Source organism: Anopheles darlingi, chromosome X (genome assembly GCF_943734745.1).
Source record: "Anopheles darlingi chromosome X, idAnoDarlMG_H_01, whole genome shotgun sequence".
NCBI lineage: Eukaryota > Metazoa > Arthropoda > Insecta > Diptera > Culicidae > Anopheles > Anopheles darlingi.
In genome coordinates this window covers 8,214,231-8,228,208 of record NC_064873.1, presented here as the reverse complement: position 1 = coordinate 8,228,208, position 13,978 = coordinate 8,214,231, and the positions used below count along the sequence as shown (strand labels likewise).

At 54.2% G+C, this 13,978-nt stretch overlaps 1 long non-coding RNA gene across 1 annotated transcript; it reads left to right on the top strand.

The window, feature by feature from the left end:
- The first annotated feature begins 5,746 nt into the window (after nucleotides 1-5,746).
- LOC125957846 (uncharacterized) lies at nucleotides 5,747-10,317 on the top strand. The gene is made up of 4 exons (XR_007469257.1): nucleotides 5,747-5,801; nucleotides 9,382-9,652; nucleotides 9,746-9,995; nucleotides 10,124-10,317. It is a non-coding gene; the product is annotated as an uncharacterized LOC125957846 (long non-coding RNA).
- Nucleotides 10,318-13,978: the final 3,661 nt, after the last annotated feature.

Below are 13,978 nucleotides of genomic sequence, written 5' to 3'. Positions count from 1 at the left end.
GCGCCCGAGAAGGCCGGCCGGCCGGCAGGACTAATGCCGGATGAATGCCGGAACAATTACCTCGCTAATGAAGAATGGGGCCCCGATTGATTCCGGGTTCTGGCCGGAGCTGGACGCGCTGCTTTCCCTTTCACGCGCTGTCTCTTTCTCTTTCTCGCTCTCCGGGAGAAGGTTTTATCACCGCCTTCCCCCGGGGGTCGGTACCAGCACTAGGTTCCGAATCGTCGTTCCTTCGACGATTGATTCGAGGAATTTCGGGAGAGGTTGTCAAGGCACGCCTGGAAACCGTTGGAACGGTTCCCCCTTACCTGGACCTGACTGCCTGCGGGAGAGCCGAGGGAGAGAGTGGAGGTGAGCGAGACATTTCAATCAAAACGTTTTATTACGCACGAACACAGCACGTCACCAAACGCGGCCTAGCGGCCTGCGGCGAAAACCCCTCCTGTGTCCGAACACAGCGAACAATCGATAACGAATCATCTAATCGACATATAATGCCGGGGGAAAGGGGCGCACCATAGGTAACAGGCCGATAGGTGAACCTGCGGTGGGTGGGGGGGGGGGGGAGAGGAGGTACTACTGTCGCCGAAGAAGTGGCCTCTTAAAGTGGCACCGGTTACCGATATCGAATAGCATAGTATTACTCTATACATATATGTATATTGGAGAACTGCGAGTTGCGAGAGGAGTATGGCAGGGCGCAGGATGGTGGCAGGGTGGTTCCAGCCAGCCAGCCAGCCTGGACCAGATAAGATATCGGGCGCCAAGGAGGTCCCCCTCCCCGGTCCCGCTCCTATACGCAGACACACACGCACACTCTGCCTGCCTTTCTGCTACTGCTGCTACCGCTGGTGGCGGCATACGCCGCGCGGTGTGGTAGGGGATGGTGTGAAGGGGAGCAGAGAGCCCTGGGGATCTCCCCCGCGGGGGGGGGGGGGGGGGGACTATATAGGAACCTAGTGGGGCTCGCTATGAGGACGCACCCCATTCCCATTTGATGACGCAAAATCGGATGCATGCGATCCTGGTCCGGGATCACTTCACTTTGACGTATCACGTATCATTCCGTGCTGCCGATAAGCCGGGGATAGGTGTGCCCCCGGGGTTTTTTCTTTTTTTTTTTGTCAGTTCCCGACCTCCCGATGAGATCACTCCCCACGCAGATCCACACACACGCACGCACACCCAGATCCAATTGGATACCCATCTTATCCAAGGGTCAAAACGTCACTACATGACGTCACTGCGCTCGGTTCGCTCGCCTGATATATTACTGCATACTGTATCTGCTGCTGTGCTCTGTTCGTTTTTGCGTTCGTTTTTACGACTCCACCGAAGATGAAGGCAGCTCGTATGGATGGACACGCGGACCAAAGATGACCTTCGGCTGCTGCTGCTGCTGCAGAGCGAACATGAGGGAGTGCAATTCGCGCGGCTCGCGAAGTCTGCAGCAGCCAAACCCCAGCAGTCATGGAGGTTGGATCTTCTTGGCCTCGAGCGACGGGGAAAGCCATAAAAACGGGAGGTAACTAGGGTCCGGGGTCCAAGGTGTCAGCATCAGTGCGCTGGCAGGACGTGTGGGGTTTGAGCATCAGTTTACGGGTTGGCATATCGCCTGGCAGGCCTGAAAAGGGGAGGCAATTGGCTCTGGGGTGTCACGGGCCCCTAGCATGTGGCGCTCATGGCGCCTTATAGGTCCGGGCGGGTCCATGAGACACTGGGACTGGGTAAAAAACGGGCCAACGGCCTGCCAAGCAATTGCAACATCCTCATCCTCACCTCCTCCTGCCTGGTACGACACTTCTTTCCTCATTCATGCTGTCCTCTTTGCCTTTTCAGATTAGCTCGCAGCTCCCGTGTGTGTGTGTGTTGCATAATTACGCAGCGATCATCGATCAGAGCAATCTGTTCGTGGGGTTAGGGATTGGGAAGGGGAAGGGTGATTGGTGCGGGGTGCGCATTGCGATTGCCGATTGCGGACCCCGGGTTGCCGAGGGCGCCGCGATAACGGCGGTGGCCACCGCAACACCGCGCACTCCTTCTCTTCGCACGCCTGTTTCGGGGCCCCATTTGGCTTTTCATTGACGAATCCGTGAAGTCCGAGTTCCCATGCGAGCGCCACTCGTACACGCGGGCGCGGAGGGAAAAAAAGAGGCACAGTAAGATGGCGAAAGGAAAAGGAAAACAACAACAAATGCGAGCCGCGCACCACCGCGCACACACTCTCACTCGCGTTGCTAGAGCAACACACGCGTGTGTTGTGCTGTTGATGATGATGATGTTGCTGAACCGCGCCTCGCGCTGTCGTCAGCGCCCTCCACCTTACGTAATGAGAGCAATAACTGATAACCAGCGCGACCAGCGAGTAGGGAAGACGAGGACGAGGAGGAGGAGGAGAAGGAGGAAGATAAGTGAAGAGGGGGCGGCCTGCCTGCCTGCCTGCCTGCCTGGTGAACATATCGAACGCATATGCACACAACTGCCATAGCATAATTTATGACATTTACGCGAGCAGCAGCAGCAACAGCAGCATCGCGCGGCACACACACACGCCCAGCAGTCGTCCGAAAGACCGTAGCAGAGCATTCCCTTGCCCGGACCCGGAGCGACTACGAATCCGAATCCGGAGCGAATCGGCGGAAGTTTACGACCATCGTAAGCACGGAATATAGCGATGAGACGCGTCAAAAGCGATGGACTTGCTTCACTTACCTGATTGTCGACGGCTCTGCGGGTGTTTCTCACGCCAACGATGCCGTTGCGCTCTGCTTCTATACATTCCCTGTTACGCCTGTTGTGTTTGCCGCAACTGCGCCCGCTAGTGCGCTGGAGGTGCGCAGATTTCCGAGTAATCTCTACGCTCCGTTGGCAACTATCGATGGCTCAGAGGAATTGCGGTGCGAGCTGCGATCTCCAGGGCCTTCGGAAAAATGAGAAAAAGCGTTCATCAGCCAGATTGTTTTACTTTCTGGCAAACCGTAGTACTATCCCGGAATATACTACTGTGTCCAAAAAATAAGGTGACCATTAGATTTATTTTGAAAGAAGAGTTCCTTAACTTTTCTTCCAAATCATTTTTTTTTTGCCATCAACGTAATCCCTCCCAGACACAATGCACTTATGGCGACTAATTTTCCAGTTTTCGAAACACGGGAAAAAGTCATTTTTTAGGAATGGTCTTCAGAACCTTTTTCGCTGCGGCTTGAATCTCCTCGTATCGTGTCAAAACAGTGTCCCCGGAACGAAATTTTGGGCTTGTCTAATAGCTAGAAGCCGAATGTAACCAAATCAGCCGCGTACGGTTTTATTGGAACGATATGAGTGAAAACATTGGCAAAAAAGTCACAGTAAACCAACGAAGTGTGAGATGGTGCATTATCGTGCTCGAACGCTAACGCGTGACGAGATGAAAAACAATCTTTCAAACTATTATTGGCAGATATGTTTGTTATGCCAATATCACCGGCAAAGTCTCTTGTTGTTAATCAACGGTTTTCCAACACCAAATCTTTAAGTTTTTGGGCGTGAGCTGCATCGATTGATGTTGATGGTTGTCCAGGGCGTTCTTCCTCTTCCAAACGTTCTCGACCCTCCTTTTTTTGACATAATATTGTCACCAAAGGCTTTCTCTACCATTCGCAGTGGTGAATCCGCAACAGAAAACATATTTTTAATGCAAATTCTTTGCTTAAAAACATTCGACATCGCGAAAAACGAAGAATGCACTTTTGGCAGTTCACAAAATAATACGTATCTCAAACACTAGGGAATATTTTGACGTGAAATTTGTTATGGTTATCAATAACAGTGCTGATAGCCTATAAAAAATACAAAATTAAAGATATCCTTTTACGCAGCCAATGTATATGCCGTGTCACCTTACTTGTACCTTACCGGTCTCGAGCACCGGTGATAACTAGCTACAGCGACGGACGTTCTCTTTTTGAAACGGAATTAATAAACAAACGAAAATTAAGAAGCACCTGGTTTTCAAACAAAGCCAATCGAACAGGCGTATCGCCAATAGCTGTGATGCGCGCGCGGGAATGACAGATTTGGAATAGCACGATTAACGACCTAGAGAAAGACGGTGTGTTCTGTAGGAACAAAAAGTGGCTCGTACCAGTCGCAACGGCAGTCCCTTAACACAGACGTTCAACGCAACGCGTTCTCGTGCAGCGAAAATGCGAACGCGAACCCAAAACACAGAACGTCAACAAACAAAACAGAAACCTGGCGGCGGCGGTGACGATGATGACGTGCAGCAGCGGCGGCGGTGGTAAACGCAACGGATGGTAAACATTGAGAGAAACGGGTGGTGGTGACCAGGCAACCATTTAAGTGTTATTATAATCAAAATATGACATTTCGGACCCAGGTGTGGATGGTTCCCCGGGCCGACCGGGCCGACCGGGCCGACCGGGCCGACCGGGCTGCTGCTGCTGCTGCTGCAGCTGCTGCAAGCTGCAACCTCCAGCGGCAGTGGAGACGGAGAGCGAGATACGGCTAAAGAGCGAAAGCGAAAGCGGGAAGCGGACAGAGAAGAAGGAGATGGAACTGTGCACGAATGGCACAGCTGGTTCGCTTACTTACTACTGTTTGTGGCAGCAAGCCTAAGCCTCACCGACTTTCCGATAATGATGATGAGACTGTCGTTGCCGGAACTCTTCTACTACTACTACTGCTGCTGCTGCTGGTGCTGTTGGCGATGATGATGATCATGATGATATTGTTGGTTGTTGGTATAGCAGCTTGCAGGTCGAGCGTCTCGCAGGGTTTTGCGTGATCTGGACGCTCGGAACACCTGTGCCAACTGTGCGGACTGCGGATCTGGGGACCAGTACTTGTGTCGCAGTTGTGTGTGTGTGTGTGTGTGTGTAAGTGTATTGTGCAAGGTGGATTGCGCTAGCGCTTCGTTGGCGTCTCGCGCTTGAATCCTGAGCTACCCGGCGGGTCTTCACTTGCAACGTAAAGCGGTCTACGCACACACACACACATAGGCGTGTAATATTCTTGCATACACTATATTGAAGCAATATTGTTATATTAGTTTTTTTCTATTTACTGTCTGTTTGTGTGTGTGTGTGTCTGCCAGAAGACGTAATCCACATCCCTTGAATCTATTTTCTAGATTCTGACATTTATCCATGTTTTTATACGAGTGGCAGCAACTCTGTTCCCAATCCCAGAGTGCATACAAGTATTGCATCGGTCACATTCGGGCGTGTGTTGCCGCTTTACCCCCCTTCTCTTCTCCTCCCCTTACAGGCATTACAGGCAACGATTGTAATGCGCGTGCAGAGTGCATAGTTCCCGTGCGCTACGTGTACTGTTTCCACTGGAACACCGCTCGCGCATCGAATCGCGTGGAATCCGCCTGCCACAGCACTCCATCCAGAACCAGGAGCACAACCCTTTGTTTGGTGCTTTGTTTTGTTGCTTATCGAAACCCCGCTCCTCGGCCCGGTGGTGCGGTACTGCACTAGATGCACCTTGCGAGTCAGTGCGGAACGAATCGGCCACTCGTCAGCCCTTTCCCTTCACCCCCTACAGCCCGCTTCTCGGTTCCACCCCCCTTCGAACGTTTGCCACAACGGTTACTCGATCGGACGGCGACTCCGGCGACTGATTCCCTGGAGCTGAGCGAATGTCAGACGGGATGGGAGAGAGGGAGGGAGGGAGGGAAGTGTATTAGTTTGTGGTGGTGGTAGACCATCCCCGGTGGAAGGGGTTTCGAGGGTGGTTGCGAGTTCAAGGGTATATCGAGTGATCGAGTGTCCAGCGCGGGACACTTCCAATGGGTAAGCAGAATTTTACCCAAGGTGTTCTACTATTACACACACACACACACACACACCAACGGGGCTCTTTCCCCGGGGAGTTATCCGAGCAGGAATGTGTCGCGAAAAAAGTCGTTAGCAGGATGAAATCGAACACGCGACGGCAAGAAGGCAAGAACCTCCTGGCCTGTCCGCCAACGCAGACGTGGACGTTCGAGCCAAGGATTGCGAATCCGAGCGCCACATGCCGGGGGCAGGAGCTTCCTGTTCTCCGATTTAGATCTCCGATTTATCCGGGTTCGCGCGGATCCGGATATCGCACGCCAGTCTGCCGGGCCAAGATAGAAGGGGCTTCCGTGTGCCGCTGTCCAAGAACCCCCTTTATTACGCTGCGCTCCATATTGTTGGATGTAGTAAAAACCTTGCCAGCAACCTGGCCTAAGTAGCTAGAGTAGCGCGAGCGCGCACGCTTTAGCTCCTATTTCTGCGCCATTTTGGGTGGGCCAACTGCGAGGCTAGGGGTTCTACTGTTTTGCCGGGCACAAACACACACACACACACACACCGCCGGCTAGACAGCTATAGCCCTCCGACAACCCCGTAGTAACATCTGCGTGTTGAATCGGTTTTATTCCCTTGTCCTAAAATAGTCAAACACATCAAGAGAAAGGTCTGTGGTATCGGATCCCGTCGGATCCCGTGGCGGTGGTACCCGGTATGCCGGTAGATATTGCCGCGCGCTGCCACGACCGACCGGCGGCCGTTGGGCTATAAATAGGGACGAGCATAGAAGGGAGCATTATGCTCGCATGCGCCGCTCTTGTGGGTGACACACACACACACACACGGCACTAGCGGGGCGGGGGGGAGGGACAAGATGGACAAGAGGAAAAGGGCGTCCCTAGAATGGGGGGTTTTTCTGTTCTGTTCTTCTTACACGCCGGCTGGATCGTAGCCCTGTTAGGAGTCTTCACTACTTGCGCCCAAGATCCAAGACTATTTCTGGGGTTTCGCGAGCACTACGGCCACCCTTCCCCCACCACTGCACCACCAGGTATGCGTCACGTTCGCTCTATTGTGGAGCGAAGGGAAGCGCACTGGGCATTAGCAGCAGCAGCAGTAGCAGCAGTAGCAACGTCTTCAGTTCAGTATGTTGTGTCGCCTAGAAGCGCCTGTGTTTCGAGCGGAACGATCTATTTGAAGATGGCGAACGATGGCGGCTCCATCAGCGCACGCTCGCACACACCACCATTAGGCCCCCCCCTCCGTCTCCTTAAAATGCGTCGCAGCTTCTCTTCAGGGTGACACAGCCTATTTCCGTGCACCAACACGGCAGTAGGCCCGGGGACCGTTTTTTGGACTAAAAACGGAGCGGTTGGAAGAGGCGGACCCTGGGCTCTGGCTCTCTAATCGCGCTGCTTGTAGCTACTTCAAACACAGTAACTACTGCGCGGCACAGATGCACAGTTCAGGAGGTGCTATACCTTATGGTTTTTCCACACCAGCAGCCTTTACTTCAGCTTCTTCATATTCATATGATGGACCCCCTTCCCTATATAAAGCAACCGCTACAATGCTGCTCTCGATGGGCTCGATTGACAACAGGATTCGCAAACAGCCGCTACACACACGCACACACACAAACACTGCGAGCAGCAAGGTTTATGGAAGTAGCAGCAGCAGCAACAGCAGCAGCCCAAAAGACCCAAAAGCCTACCCGCCGAGCCCGGAGGCGGCCTGCTTGAAAGTTCACCTTCCTTCCTTCTCGGAAGACGTGTGTACACGGACCGATTCCTCTTAAGCTGCTGCTCTAGCCCTGAAGCCCAGAACCAGATCCACACAACGCCTCGGGGCTCATCCCGCTCATGGCCCTTGGACCCTTTTGCGCAGGTAAGGAGAGGGATCATTTACAAGTAATTACCGTTCGCAAATCGGGCCCCGCTGGCCCTGCTCCTGGCCGCTTTGGACCGCTGGCAGGTAGATCCATCATAATCATTGAGCCTCAGCCTCAGCCTTAACCTAACAACCCAACTGCAGCTGTCAGCCGCCGCCGCCAGGGATGGGTAACGTAATGTTTGTCATCCTGCGGTGCTTGCGCTGCTCTCGACAGAGACAGAGAACGGGACCGGGGGGCATCCTGGCATCTGACGATCACCGAACCACCGAAGATTTAGTGCTGCTTATCCCTGACGAATCCTTCCAGCGAAACGGCGAAAGAAGAATGGCTCCCAGGGAGGCCTATGGTGTGTGTATGTGTGTGTGTGTGTGTGTGTGCGTGAAAAAGAGAGAGAGCGAGAGAGAGCGAGCGAGATGTGCAGTGAAAGGGCGACGCGGTACAACCACGAAACACCTAGCACTTGCCAGTGCGAGGCCAGTGCGAGTGTGGCAATAAATCATGCTTCGACCCTGCTCATTGCTGTCCCCGGGATCCTCCCGGGCGGGCCCGGACGACAGCTTGAAGGTGAGGGAAGTAATTAAGCAAAAAAAAAAAATCCAGAGACTTGCACCGTGCACTTGGCTTGGAGCGGATTCGGAGCCCATAAATCAGACCAAAGGTGGAGGTGGAGGCGGCTGCTAGCCCGCAGTAGAGCATCGAGGAGGTTGTGGGAGTTTGGGGAGGTGCAAAAATAGAGAGAGAGAGAGAAAAAACCGTCCAGAACACACTCCGATCCGATAAGACCGAAGACGTCGTTGTCGATGACACGGTATTCGCATGATTGCTTGTTTTCTTTTCTCTCTCTCTCTCGATATTTTGCCCTAAAGAAAGAAGTCCTGGCGAGGCGGCACCTCACGGGCCCTTGTGACCAACTGTCATCGGGTGGCACCACCCGAAATCGTCCGGATGGAACCGGGCTGCGCCCGAAGGTCATAAATCTTGATAAACTGGTGTTCAGCGGATGTGCAACGCCGCTTAATAAGACATTAATTGGCTTCGAACAGTGTTGTCCGATCCGGTATGCCGACCGATCCTTTTCCCAGGCCGCAACGGCCGCCACCGCCATTGACACCGAGCTTAATTGGGCCAACGTTAGGCAAGAGCCGCGCGCAGCCCACACCTTTCTCCCGACGGGGCGTTCAGCTTCGGTGGCGGCACCGGCGGGAAGGCCGGCTCCTCTACCGGAAGTGAGGAACCTACTCGCTAATGGATTTTAATCATTTCTCCATTTGGTCGCACACCTGTAGACACCTGTAGCGCCGCACTTGCCACACCGGGACAGGATTCAACGAAGCCACTGACGTCATGGCGATCCCTTGGATCCCACTTTGAGGGGTTCCAGTGTGTGCGTGTGTGTGTGTCAAGTGCAGCGAGTGCACCCGAGCGCGCCCGAGGCCAGGTGCAGTCATTAGGGGAACGGCTCCGCGATTGGACTCATCAGCTTTGAAGTTAAATGGTGAAACTATCATTTACTCAACAGCTTATTAATACCTTGGACATACTAGTGATGGTGGTACAGCATCATCCCAAACACATCATCCCAAAATCGCCAAGCACCAGGGCTTGGGTTTACAGTAAATGAAATAGCGCTCAATATTATCTATCAATATTTTTTTAGATGCAAAATTGGCGTTTAATTTATGTCTTTTTTTTATGGATCGTCAGACGACGCCAATATTTGCGATGATCGTCGTTCCTGTGATCAACCTGTGAGCCCTCTCTCTCACACACACACTCTCTCCAGCTTCTGTCTCTTCTGGTACTTTCACACCGTTCTGATCTCACAACGAGTATACCCCGAGCTGGATCTTATCGGGACGTTTGCAGAACACCAGCAGCAGCAGCAGCAGCAGCCGGAGCAGCCGGAGCACACCAACACATAGCAAGCGTGTGGCGTTTTGCAGCAGCAGCAGCAGCCTGTTTACCTGTGGAAACGGTCGGTAACGAAGTCAGGCGCACACACACACGCAAACTCCTCGCTGGACTAACGGCTTTATCGATCGTTCTCGCGTACACTCCGTTTGCTTAGGACCGCGATCGATACACGCAGCTACAGTACCGCGTTCAGAGCACCAGACCAGAGTGAGCGATAAGCGCCCAACACCAGCGGCCAGTGACAGTGACAGCGATGGCGACCCTTCCTGGAGCTTCACAGAGCGTTTACTTTGGCGCAGAGTCGCCACTGCCGCCTGCACGCTAATCCAAGATTGCTACAGAAGGCCACACTCAGAGAGAGAGAGTGAGAGAGAGGGAGAGACAGCGAAAGTGAAAGCATTGGGGTGAGTGACGCGAGAACATGGAGACACATTCTAGCTGCGCGATCCGATCGTTGATTTGAAGGCTAGATAGCTTTTAACACCGGCTTATCACGGACACACTCCAGCTGTTTCGTCATTCGTCGTTCCAGGAACGGCGCGAATTGGATGACGTATCATCCTGCACGGCGTCATCTGCATACCGCTTCCGGCCTTCCGTTTGCGACGATGACGCGAGTTCGATGAGCACACAGCGCACAAGGTTCCGGTGGCGTCTGGCCGTGCCGCGACGCGACGACGCGCATTCGCCACGGACCACACTTCGCGATTTACGATCCTTGACGAGGAGGAGGAGGAGGAGGAGGAGGAGGAGGAGGAGGAGGAGGAGAAGGAGAAGGAGAAGGGGAAGCAGTAGCCCGTGGTACACCAGACTGCCGCAAGTTCGGTTAACGCCACGATACCATCGGTCATCATCGGTTAGCCGGCTTTCCGACGACCACATATCGATCATCCAAAAACCATCGCCCCCCCCCGGCCCGGTCCGGGGTCCAGCTCGACCCCCAGGCAGAGCCACCACCACGCACGCACGCCGAGCGCCCGTTCGGAGCAGGTCAAGCGAACCGAACACGCGCCGCCGGTCGGCGGTTTCACCTCCCCGGCGCTACTGGCGGCGACCTCTCTGCGCTGGTCCGTTGTCCGTTGTCCGCCGGTCCGCCGGTCCGCGAGTGGCCGCACCACATCCCGTGAAGCATGAGGATAGGTACCCCCCCAGGAGGGGGGGCATGATTTATGGCAACCATACCCACTCCCCCCTTCGATGGTATTAATAGGTCTCCTCTCTTCCATTACTCCCCGAGCCCTGGTCTGCCCCAGCCAGTCGCTGTTGCTCTTCGATCTCTTTCTCTCTCTCTCTCTCTCTCTCTCTATGGGTCTACTGCGCCCTCCCTCCCCACCTCCCTTCGAGCTATTACTCTGCTCCAAAGTCTGCGCGCTGTCCTCGAAATGCGCCTCGGCGTAGACATTGACCCACGGGAAGTTGGTGTTGTTGTTGTTGTTGTTGTTGTTCGCTCATTGGCCACTCGCGGTTCTGAAGATGCTTAAACCGCGAGCCACGCGCGCTAATTAGTACGTCTGTTCTTTTGTATGTGTGTGTATATGTGTGTGTGTGTGTGTGTGTGTGTGTGTGTGCGCCAGTGTGTTCAGCATTGCTACTACTGCTTCTGCCTATATCTACTTCTTCTTCTTCTTCTTCCTTTTCTTCTTCCTTTTCTTCTTCTTCTTCCTCTTCTTCTTCATCGTCTTCTGCTTCTTCTGCCTCTCATCGTTCATCGTCGCCCGTGGTGGTGGCCTCCAATATGATCGGCTGCCTCCCTTCCTCCCTCCCTGCCTGCCTGATCCACAAAGGTCCAAGTCCCACATCGCACGGAGCGTGTCACAATACCCTGAACGCCGAGCCGCGCCGCGTTGGTCGCGATCACAACGGGCGTTGTTCTGGGGCTCGTCCGGTCCGGTGACCGCCGGTGGTGGAATCACCGATTAGTGGATGGTTTGGTTTCGGTGGTGGTTTGGTGCGCCGCTGATGATGTGTCCGGTCGACCATGCACACTCGCTCATGCTCGCCGAACCGAACTATCGAGCGCACACACACACACACACACACACGCGCGCGCGCGGACACTTTACTGGTTCTAGCCGCTAGTTGCCGGAAGGGTGTACCAAGCTGTGTGTGTTGGAAGGAAGGGAGGGTAGGATCCAGCGAGAGGGGCACTGAACCGGAACTAATCGAAAGCGTGATCGGGTGGGCTCATTTACAGCTTTATATCTTTCCTATAATTGGCACACTAGAGAACGGTGGACGAGCAAACCGAAAAAAAAACGAAAACAAAACTAAGCAAAACAAAACGAAAAGTGCCGGGCGCCCTGGACTAGGAAGGCCTGCAGCCTAGTATGATCACAGGCGCGTATGTGTGCGTGTGTGTGTGTGTGTGTGTGCCATTCTTTTTATATTTTTCGCTTTCCGTTCTAATTTCCTTTTCCATTCCAAATGATACCCCCAGCGATCGAAACGATGCAAACGGTCCTCAGAGAAGAGGTCTCTGGCCGGCAACAACTCCATCACCACCAGCAGCAGCAGCCACAGAATGAAGAGGAGTGCCCTAGAGAACGTGGTAGAAGGATCGAGGGAGCAGTGATCGAGAGCCACTGACACTAAATTAAACGGCAGTAAATTACTGGAAAGGGGATGTTGCGCTGCGTCGCGTTATCGAGGTCGAGTAGAGAAGAAGCGAGTACCGGCGTGTAGCCGAGGGCCTGGCGCTTACCACCATCAATCGAGTTCGAGCGGGGCTAGACGGGCTGACGGTCTAACGACAACCGGAACCACGCCCGTGACTCCCGTACACCTGGGCCACCACCACCATGCTTATCGCGCTTCTCACGCACGTACGCACGCACGCACCGATACCGAGGAGCCAGCAAGCAGCAGTCGTGCTAGGAAGGGCCCCAATCCCCTCCCCGGTCAGGTCACCGCGGGAGCACCCAAATCAGGGAGTGTAAACCGGCAATTAGCCGCTATCTTTATCGAGACAGACAGAGAGAGAAGCTCTCTCCCTCGGTCCTCGGGGCGGCTGGTGGCGGGAGAAAGGACAGAGAAGAAAGTGGGCACCCATCATCATCATCATCATCATCATCGACAAATTTATGTGGCTCCCGAGGGCTTTGCCGAGAGGTTCCTCCTCCAATCCTGAAGGGTACCTTCTGGATTTGGGGACCTCCGGAACTTGAAAGGTTTTCAGGGACAGGTGTAAGCGCTGCCCAGTTGGTTTTGGACGGACGGACGGAATGCTCCTCCCGTCCCGTCCCGTCCCAATATAAGGTCGAACGGTGGAGGATCCCCGAGGGAACCGCCGATAAATTAAGTAATAAAGTCCATTAGAAGTTCCATTAGAAGCGATCCCTTCCCTTTCCCTTTTTGCGAAGAAGAAGAAGAAGAAGAAGAAGAAGAAGAAGAAGAAGAAGAAGTAGGAGGAGGATGAGCATGGAGGATATGACGCCGGTCCCTTCGGGGACGTCCTGGCCAAAGGCCAAAAGGGAGGATCTGCCTCTGGATATGTGGATATGTGGATTGCCGACGTGGCTTTTCCCAGTTCTGTACCGTGCTTCCTCTTTCTCTCTCTCACACATACACACACACACACACACACATGCGCGCGCGCACACAGACAATTGCCAGCAATTTGGAGTACAATGTCTGGTTGTTGACATTGATCATGGAGTTCGCCTCCGGGGGCACTATCGCACTAGTTCCCACGGCCCTACTCCTCCTTCTCCTCTTCCTCCTCCAGAGCCGCCTCTTCGTTTCTGTTCTCTGCGGAATTATCAGCACTGTGCGCACTGGGCCCACAACTGTCACTTGCCGTGCGTCATTCGCCGCAAGATGGCGCAAGATGACGACGACGGCGACGACGACGCTGGCACATATGGCCCTCGATCTCGATCTAAGAGTATGCGATGTAAAGGGGAAAGGGGAAGGGGGAAGGGAGGGAACGCGGTTTGCAAGTGCTCATCTCCGCTTGGAGCGGCTCTGCTGCTACAATGTCTGCTACAACGTGTGTCTGTGTGCGTGTGTGTGGTGTAGTGGTCGTTTTTCTTTTTTTTTTGTTCGCTGTTCGCGGAGCCCAACGCGGTGGTCGCCCGGAGGCGGCGCTCCTGCCCTCTTCTTATCGCCAGCGACGAGCAGCAGCGAACGAGCGACCAACGCGAACCCTAAGCATCCGAAGCGGAGCCGGGAGCTGTTCACCACATGTCCCAAAGCACATGTGCGTGTGCGTGTGTGTGTGTGTGCGATTAGCCTCATGTTTAGCCATACACTTCACACGTTCTCGCCCCCCCCCCCCTCCGCGCTACCCGATCTCTAGCGATCGAGCGGTCGGTCCGTCCGTTGGAAGCGGAAGTGCCGATTTGCGCACCAGTCAACGTGTGTGCGCGCGCGTGTGTGTGTGTGTGTG